Source organism: Lontra canadensis, unplaced genomic scaffold (genome assembly GCF_010015895.1).
Source record: "Lontra canadensis isolate GAN:19392208 unplaced genomic scaffold, GSC_riverotter_1.0 scaffold72, whole genome shotgun sequence".
Taxonomy (NCBI): domain Eukaryota; kingdom Metazoa; phylum Chordata; class Mammalia; order Carnivora; family Mustelidae; genus Lontra; species Lontra canadensis.
In genome coordinates, this window is record NW_022631066.1 from 4,476,719 (window position 1) to 4,485,483 (window position 8,765).

The window sequence follows — 8,765 nt, forward strand, 5'->3', positions numbered from 1 at the left end:
AGAGAGGGAGAGTGTGCAAGGGATAGGGCAGGGCAGAGGGAGAGATGATCTCAAGCAGACTCCCCATTGAGCATGGAGCCCAGTGCAGGGGCTGGATTCTGTGACCCTGAGATCATAACCTGAGCCAAAATCAAGAGTCAGGCACTTAACTGACTGAGCCACCTAGGTGCCCCTATATGTTTAACTTCTTTTTTTTTTTTTTAAAGATTTTATTTAGTTATTAGACACAGAGAGAGAGATCACAAGTAGACGGGGTCGGGGGGGAGAAGCAGGCTCCCCGCTGAGCAGAGAGCCCGATGCGGGACCCGATCCCAGGACCCTGAGACCATGACCTGAGCCGAAGGCGAGGCTTAACCCACTGAGCCACCGAGGTGTCCCTATGTTTAACTTCTTAAGAAACTGCCAGACTCTTTCCAGAGTGGCTGTATCTCTTTATATCCCTGCCAGGGAAGTATAAGAGTTCCAGTCCCTCCACAACCTCACCAACAGTTGATGGGGCCACAGTCTTTTTATTTTTTTATTTTTGTTTTATTTTTTTTTAAGATTTTATTTATTTATTTGACAGACAGAGATCACAAGTAGGCAGAGAGGCAGGCAGAGAGAGAGGGGGGGAAGCAGTCTCCCTGCTGAGCAGACAGCCCAATGTGGGGCTCGATCCCAGGACCCCGGGACCACGACCTGAGCCGAAGGCCGAGGCGTTAACCCACTGAGCCACCTAGGTGCCCCACCACAGTCTTTTTAATTTTAGACATCCTTGTAGCTGTGTAGTGGTAACTCATCATGCTTTAATTTATATTTCCATGATGACTAACTGTGTGGAGAATTTTTTTCATGTGCTTATTCACCTCCCTATGTCTTCTTTTGTAAAAATGCATTCTAAAAATCCTGTTTAGAAATGAAAAAAAAAAAGTGTGAGACTCTCTTAAGGTAATCAATCCCTACCAATGGGAATCAGGGTGGGGACTCTGATAAGGAACAAATCAGTCTCTCTTGATGTTCTGTCCTCCAGCCATGTAAATGAGGTTTCTCCAGTGGTTTCACATGGGTTTGTCTTCATTGGTTCAACATACATGAGCATAAATGAGCTTCAAGTACCTTTGTATATCATCAGACTAATAATTTCCCTTAGAAGTTGGTATTGAGAATAGTGTTGCTGTTCAGAGCATGTCACAGGGACCTTCCCATATGTCATGTAGGACAGACACTGCCCTGTGCCTTGCAGTGCTGATGGGTGAGACACTGTCCTCAAGGAGCTTGCCGTACTGTAGGAAAACCTCATAGCAATGTGTTGTATCTCATTTTCTGAAGTAGCATATCTCTTTAAGGAGATGAATGAAAATATGAATATGTAAATAAATATCACAATAATCAAAATACTTAAATCCTGGGGTTATGATCAGGCAAACCAAGAATTCAGCAGACTGGCTTCATATTAAAATCATATTAAAATTCATGCATTTGGTGCCATTGCAGTGTGGGTCCCAGCAAAATGCCAGTTCAGCTGTGCTTAAAATACATTGACAAAGTCATGTGTGAGTCATACTGACTCAAGCTCCATGCCAGACATTTCATATATGTATCACCTTTTATCTTAACTACAACCCACCAAGTTTGGGCTTATAAACCCATTTTATAGATGAAGGGACTCAGTGTTGAAGTAACTCCTCTAAAATTCAGCCAGCAATTTGCAAAAGTAAAATGAAACCCAGATCCATCAGACCATACAACACTTTGTACCCATCTTTTGTTGGTCCCTAGAAAAATCCACCTTGTGGGATGCCTGGGTGGCTTAGTCATTAAGCATCTGCCTTCAGCTCAGGTCATGATCCCAGGGTTGTGGGAGGGAGCCCTGAATGAGGCTCCCTACTCCACTGGAAGCCTGCTTCTCCCTCTCCCACTCCCCCTGCTTGTGTTCCCTCTCTCACTGTGTCTCTCTCTGCCAAATATAAATAAAATCTTAAAAAAAAAAATCCACCTTGCATGTGAACCCTCTCTAGGGGGAAAAAACAACACCTTACACTCCTCTCTAACTTTGCTTCTTTCAATCAATAACACCTTAGAAGTAAGAATCAGCTGGTTAGAATGACAAAAAAGGTCTATGCAACAAAAACAAATATTCTGGTGGCCCATTTTCAGGTATGTATGTCTGAAACTCCTCTAGGGGGGAAAAAAAAGCATCATCCCAATATGAAGTTCCTATTTTGATCATTGATTTCCAGATTGGAAGCAGACATACACCCTGTGCATTGATCAAACTGTAAGGTGGTGACAGAATTTACTCTGCTGGAGAATTCAGCAAAGCTTTGGTGTCAAGAGCTTCATTTGAGGCTTTTTGCAATTCTCTGCTGGGGCTGCTGACCTAGCTGAATCCATCTGGTGACGGTCCCGGGCTCTCAGCTCTGTGCAGAATGTTGAGAGAATAGCAGTGAGGAGAATGCTAGAGACCAGGGCTCAAGGCTTCCTAGTTCTGGTAGAGTTTAGGCTACAACCGAAAGCATTGGACTGGAGGCCTGTGGGCATGGCGTGCACTTTCTGCATTTTTGGAGGAAGCAGCTTTGATCTGCTGTTATTGGCGACTCCAGTGTGGTCCGTGTGTCTGGGGAATCTCTTGTAAGGTAAAGATAAGCTGCAAAGAGAATCAGGAGATCTGTCCCCGTGTAGCATCACAATCGGTTGGGGACCACATGAACTCAGAAAACTGACATGAAAAATAAACAGAAGCCCACTTTTCATCCTCTACCTTGGCTGATGTATTTGGGAGCCTCTTGCTCAGGCCCAGAACTGGGTTAGGACCGGAAACAGATCTGAGGAAAGTCTGGTCCGAGCTGAGAGCCTTCGAGTGAGTTTGATGTTCACAGTTAGTGTGCCATCTTATAAATTGAAGGTTTGTGGTGTGGAGCAAGACTGGGAGAGCCGCTTTCCAATGGCATTTGTTCCATTACGTCTGGGTGTCACATTTTGCTAATCTAGAACTCTTTCAAATGTTTTCACTATTTTTATATTTGATCTGTGATCAGTGATTGCAACTCATGGAAAGCTCAGCTGATGGTTAGCAGTTTTTAGCACTACAGGATTTTTAAATTAAGGTATATACATTGTTTTTATAGACATAACTCCATTATACACTTAATAGACTATAGTGTAAATGCAACTTTTATATGCACTGGGAAACCAAAACATACATTTGACTTCCTTTGTTGAGATACTTGTCTTATTGAAGTGGGCTGGAACTGGCCCACAATATTTCCAGGGTAGGCCTGTGCATATTTGTGGAATTCTGTGGCCCCATCCCTTCCCAGCCATACACCCCTATGCAGACTTCATGAAGACTGGGCCAGTTTTGCTCACCATTGTGTAATGGGCACTTACGACAGTGTCTGACTCACAGTAGGGACTCACTGAACTTGGTATGCCCCTTTACCATCATTCTCCACAATGCAGCAGAATTGGCCTCCCACATACCCTGCTGACTTGTCATTGACCCACTCAAGAGCCTGTGATGCCTTTTAACTGCCCGAAGATAAAAGTGGACTTATGTAGGAGCAGAGTGTGTAAGACTCTTTACAGCCTGACCTGACCCTATTATTAAGTATATTTATTAAGCACCTAGTATATACTAGGCACTGTGTGGTCCCTAGAAATTTATCAGTAGACAAAACAAAGATTTTGCCCTTTGGTGACTGGAGATCTATGACAAAGAAGTAATTTTTTTTTAAAGATTTATTTAGTTGAGAGAGAACATGAGTGGGAGGGGCAGAGGAAGGGGAAGAGAATCTCAAGCAGATTCTGTGCTGAGCACAGAGGATGGAGCCCGACTTGGAGCTAATTCCCCCCACCCTGAGATCGCAAGCTAAGAAGTTGGATGCTTAACTGACTGCGCCACCCAGGCGCAAGAAGTAATTTTGATAGTGCAGTAGAAGACAATACATGCTGTGATAAGAAAGAAAAGTTGAGTAGGGTGCCAGTGAAAGGCAATGTCAAGGAGCTCATGGGAGATTGCAGCTTTCAATAGGAGAGTCAGTGTAGGCCTCATTGAGGGCACATTTGAGCAAAACTTGGAAGAACTGGGGGACTTCACTGATTCTGGGTATGGCTTCCAGCAGAAGAAATGCCCAGTGCAAAACTCTAAGACAGGAGCATGCTTGGTGTGTTGAAAGATCACCAGGAAAGGTCAGTGTGGCTGAAGCAGAGTGAAGGTACAGGTCAAGTCACAATGGGAGTTCAGGTCATACTGCTGGTTGTTGTGAAGACTTAGACTATACCCCCCAATTTTGAGAGTTTATTTGAGCAAAAATCTATTCAAATTGGGTAGTGCCGAACCAGAAGTGGTTAGCAGTGTTCCCAACTTAGACTTTAACTTTGAGTGGGATGGTGAGCCATTTCAGAACACTGAGGAGGGAAAAGATGTATTCTGACCTAAGTCATTACATCCATTTCTCTCACTACTCTGCTGAGACTAGATGGCTAGGGAGCACTGCAGTAATCCAGGTGGCTTGGGTCACGATGGTAAGCAAGGAGGTATGCTCAGAGCTTGCTCCTTCCTCAACATTTCAGCTTGCCCTGAACCTGGGCAGAGCAGCCTTTCAGTTGAAGAAAGCCATTGGGCAAAAGAATGTAGATTCCAGCAGCTGGAAGATGGTGTCTGAGCTCAGGCCTGAGGAATATGCACAGGGCACCAAAGCAGCCTCAGCTACAGTGAGAACTGTGACATCAAGAAACAGGAAGAAAAGGAAGAGTACCCTGGGAGAATGGCATGGTGGGTGGATGAAGCAGTCAGTCTAGAAGGGCTACTGGACAGTACTGGTTCCAGTGAAGCTGATGGACATGAAGTAAGGCCTGATGATGTGACTATGGGCTGTGCCACCACCACATTCACTGTATGATTGTGGCATGGAGGGGGTGGGGGATGATAGATTATGCAACGAAAGGAGTGATTATGATGAATGATTGGGGAACTTAACCTGAGTAAGATGAGGAGAGGTGGTGTCAGGAGGTTGAGGGAGAATGGAAGGTGACAGGACCAGTGGGTAGGAAAGCCCTCGGAAGTTGCAGAACTGGCAGAGTTAAGGCACCAGAGGGAATGAGCTGGGGAGACAGTGAGCGAGTGTTGGTCAGGGTGGGATGTGTGAAATTGAGACGAGGGAGAAATGCAGATGACTGATGATGTTCTAGGGTACGGCCATGAGAATGAGGAGCGGAGGCAAGGTGGAGGACCCGATCGCTGGCTGAGAGGAACTTCTGGAACAGAGAAGCCTGGTGTCAGAAGGATCATATTTGAGAACACTGGAATTTCCAAAAATGAAGATATTCTTGTGATGGAGAGAATGGCAGTGAGAGAGGTGCCAAATAACCATGAAATAAGGGGGACATTCCTGGGGGCTAGTAATAGAGTATGATTTAACTTGTAGACTTTAGAGCCAGAGCTAGCCTATCTGTTGGCTTAATTTCTTACCATTCTTCTCCATCCAAACTACTACTACCATCAAAAATAAACATCTTTTGAGAGCTTGCTATGGACCACTACCAGACAGAGAACTTCACATGAATTAACTCAACCCTCCTAACAATCCCAGGGAAACTGGACTGTGGTTATCTTTGTCACACCCTTAAGAAAAGTGAATAAGAGAGAAGTTAAGTAACATCCCAGTGTCACACAACTGGTAAGTAAGAGAGTGAGGATGAAAATCCAGGTAAGGCTTCCACTAAGACTTACACTGAAGCCACAGCACTTAAATGTTTCTCTCCACCAAGACTAAGATCTTGGCAAGCAGCATCCTCAGGACAAGTCTTAGGCTGGATAACACATGCTGAGTCCAAGTTGATGTCCTTTGGGGCAGGGCTATTCAAAGCAGAGTCCATGGACGGGCATCACCAGGAGCTCATTAGAAATGCAAATTCTTACACTCCACACCAGACCCCAAGAATTAGAATCTCAGGGATGGGACTCAGGAATCTGTTTTAACAAAGCCCTCCAGGTTATTTTTATGCATTCTGAAATTTGAAAAGACCTGTGTGAACCCTCTCAATTCCAGTATCTTGAGTGTAGATATAAAATATAATATTAAATTCAAAGAATTGCAACATGACCTCCTCTGACATTTTAACTCTATTTTATGATCTAATCTGATCCACAGTTTTTACAAATCAAGCCATCCATCCTTCTGTATACAGTTAGAGTTCTTAATTCACCTTGTGCTATTGATAGAGACTGAATATAGGAAAGAAGAAAGAGCGTGTAAGGTAGATGCCAAGCTCAAGCTCAGATCTGTTAAACGGGAGAGCTCCAGGGTGCTTAGTTAGGAATCATTTGGCTCAGTTGGCAGTAGGGGGCCCTAAGCTGGGATGTAGTCAGTTCTGGGGGGACAGATCTGGGAACCATCAGCTTCAACACTAGTTGAAGCTGTGATTGCAGACACAATCATCTATGGGGAAACTGGAGAGCAAGATGAGAAAAAAAGATGAAAGACAACTGAGAAGGGAACATCAATATTTGAGAGGTGAGCCAAGAGGGAGAAGATTGTGAAAGTCTGAGAAGAATTGATAACAGAGGTAGGAGAAAGAGAAGAGAGTGCTTAAAACTCAAGAGTTTCAATGAAGGGTTGAGTTGCAGTGTCAAAAATCAGGGAAAGATCAAGTGGGATGAGAACAGAAAATAACAATTTAGAGGTCACCGTTGGTAAGTTTTGACAGAAAGTGAGAGTAGAAAACCTTGTAAGAGGCTGAGAAGTTAGCGATCCATGAGGCTGTGGAGATAGGTCTCCAGCAGTGTCTCAGGGACTTCAGTGTTGAAGGGAAAAAGGTGGACAGAATGTTAGCTTGAGAAGGAGTAGGATGAAGAGAAAACTTTCTCTCTCTCTCTAAATATATATATATATATTTTTAATAAAGGAAACTCTAAAATGTTTGTAGGTTGAACAGAAGACAGGAAAGGGATAAATTAAAGTGATAAACCAAATTTATCTGATAAGGTGAAATTTTTTGAGACTTATGACATTCATAGCTTTCTTTCTTTCTTTCTTTCTTTTTTTTTGTTTTGGTGCTAGACCCATAAGAAATGTTTCCTAGATATGTTTCCAGATGAATGAAATAATTATTGAGATACAGTGTATCCCAGAGTGAAGAAGGACAGCCCTCCATTGAGAAAGGTTCAAGTTCCCTTCCAGACGTACTGATCTCTCCTGCCTCGCCCTCCACTGCACTCTTACTACCCCAGGTCCAGGAAGCTCTCACCAACCCCAAAACGCGTCACACCCTCACTGTCTCTTTGCACAATGACTCAATGGTTTTGTACCAGGTTTTACCTCTGCCTGAAGTGTCCTTTTACCTACTCATTCTTCGAGAGTCCTCTCTAGTATCAGCTTCACCATGAAGCCTCTTTTCTGTCAGCTGGAATTCACTGCTGTCTCCTAAGCACCATTAAAGACTTGTGTTCTTAGGTCTTGTGGACACTTCACAAATTCTCTGCCAATGCCCTGTATGCCTGTCTGAATTTCCCCTATTAGACTGGAAACAGGCTTTGTACCTGCCCATAACCCGCTCCTCAGATAGTGCTTGGCAAATAATAGGTGTTAGGGACTCATGACCGAATGAATGAGCAAAATAAAATTGAATATTGGCTTTCCAAAACTGGTTTTCAAAAAAATTTTTAAAGATTGATTTATTTGTTTTAGAGAAAAAGAGAACAAGCAGGAGGGGCAGAGGGAGAGAGAGAGAGAGAATCTCAAGTAGACTCTGCACTGAATGTAGAATCAACACAGGGCTGACTCTCATGACCCAAGAGCATGACCTGAGCCAAAATCAAGAGTCGTTTGCTTAACTGAAAGCAGCACTAAGGCCCCCCCAAAACTGAATGTTTTTTAAAAGAAGCTCAGTAAAAATCAGCCTATTGGTTCATCTTAGGAAATACAGAGGCACTTTTGAAGGCATTGAAACATCAAAGCCCAGGGCAATCAGAATTATGGTCACTTTGTCAAAGTTATAAAAGGTTTTCTTCAGTCCTGCCTAACATGAGCATATAGACAGAGAAAAACTACCATCCTACCACTCTCAGAAACAGAAATGTGTGACTTAGTACACAGATAGAACAATTGGAATTTTTATAAATGTATTTACTAATCAAAAGACCCTCGAAGGGTGCTCTTCTCAGTTCTAGAGAATGACTTTAGTCACTCATGGGAAGTCCATTATTCTTCCCAGTGGTTGGTTTATGAAAAGTTAGGCAACAGAAATCTGGTCAATGAGGCATGAGGGAAGTATCTGGGAGCCCTCATGAAGAGTCTTTCTAATTCTTTTTCTCTTTTCTTAGTATAGAATGCTTCATGAATTTGCATGTCATTCTTGCTCAGGGCCCATGCTTCTCTGTTTCATTCCAGTTTTAGTATATGTGCTGCTGAAGCAATAACTAGTTTTCTCATTCCTAACAGGGATCCAAGAAAGGGGCATTTTTTTCTTATATTCTTTGAACATGAATCAAGATGTGATGCCTGGAGCTATTGTAGCCATATTGTGACCAGGAGGTGATAAGCCCGAGGAGAAAAGCCAATGCAGTGAGGATGGCAGAAGACAAAGGTGGAAAGATCAGGGTCCCTGGTGGTTGTGTTGAGCTGCTAAATTAACCAACCCTCCAAAGGCCCTTACCTCTAGACTTTTTTTTTTTAACTTCTTTTTTTATATGAAACAACAATAATGTTCTTACCGTTATGTAAGCCAGTTGAATTTTACCCTCAACAGCCTTTAGCTGGCTGCATTCTGAGAGATGCAGCTGA

General features: G+C 43.3%; 1 pseudogene; it reads right to left on the minus strand.

The window, feature by feature from the left end:
- Positions 1-8,300: 8,300 nt before the first annotated feature.
- LOC116881265 lies at positions 8,301-8,398 on the minus strand (annotated as a pseudogene).
- Positions 8,399-8,765: the final 367 nt, after the last annotated feature.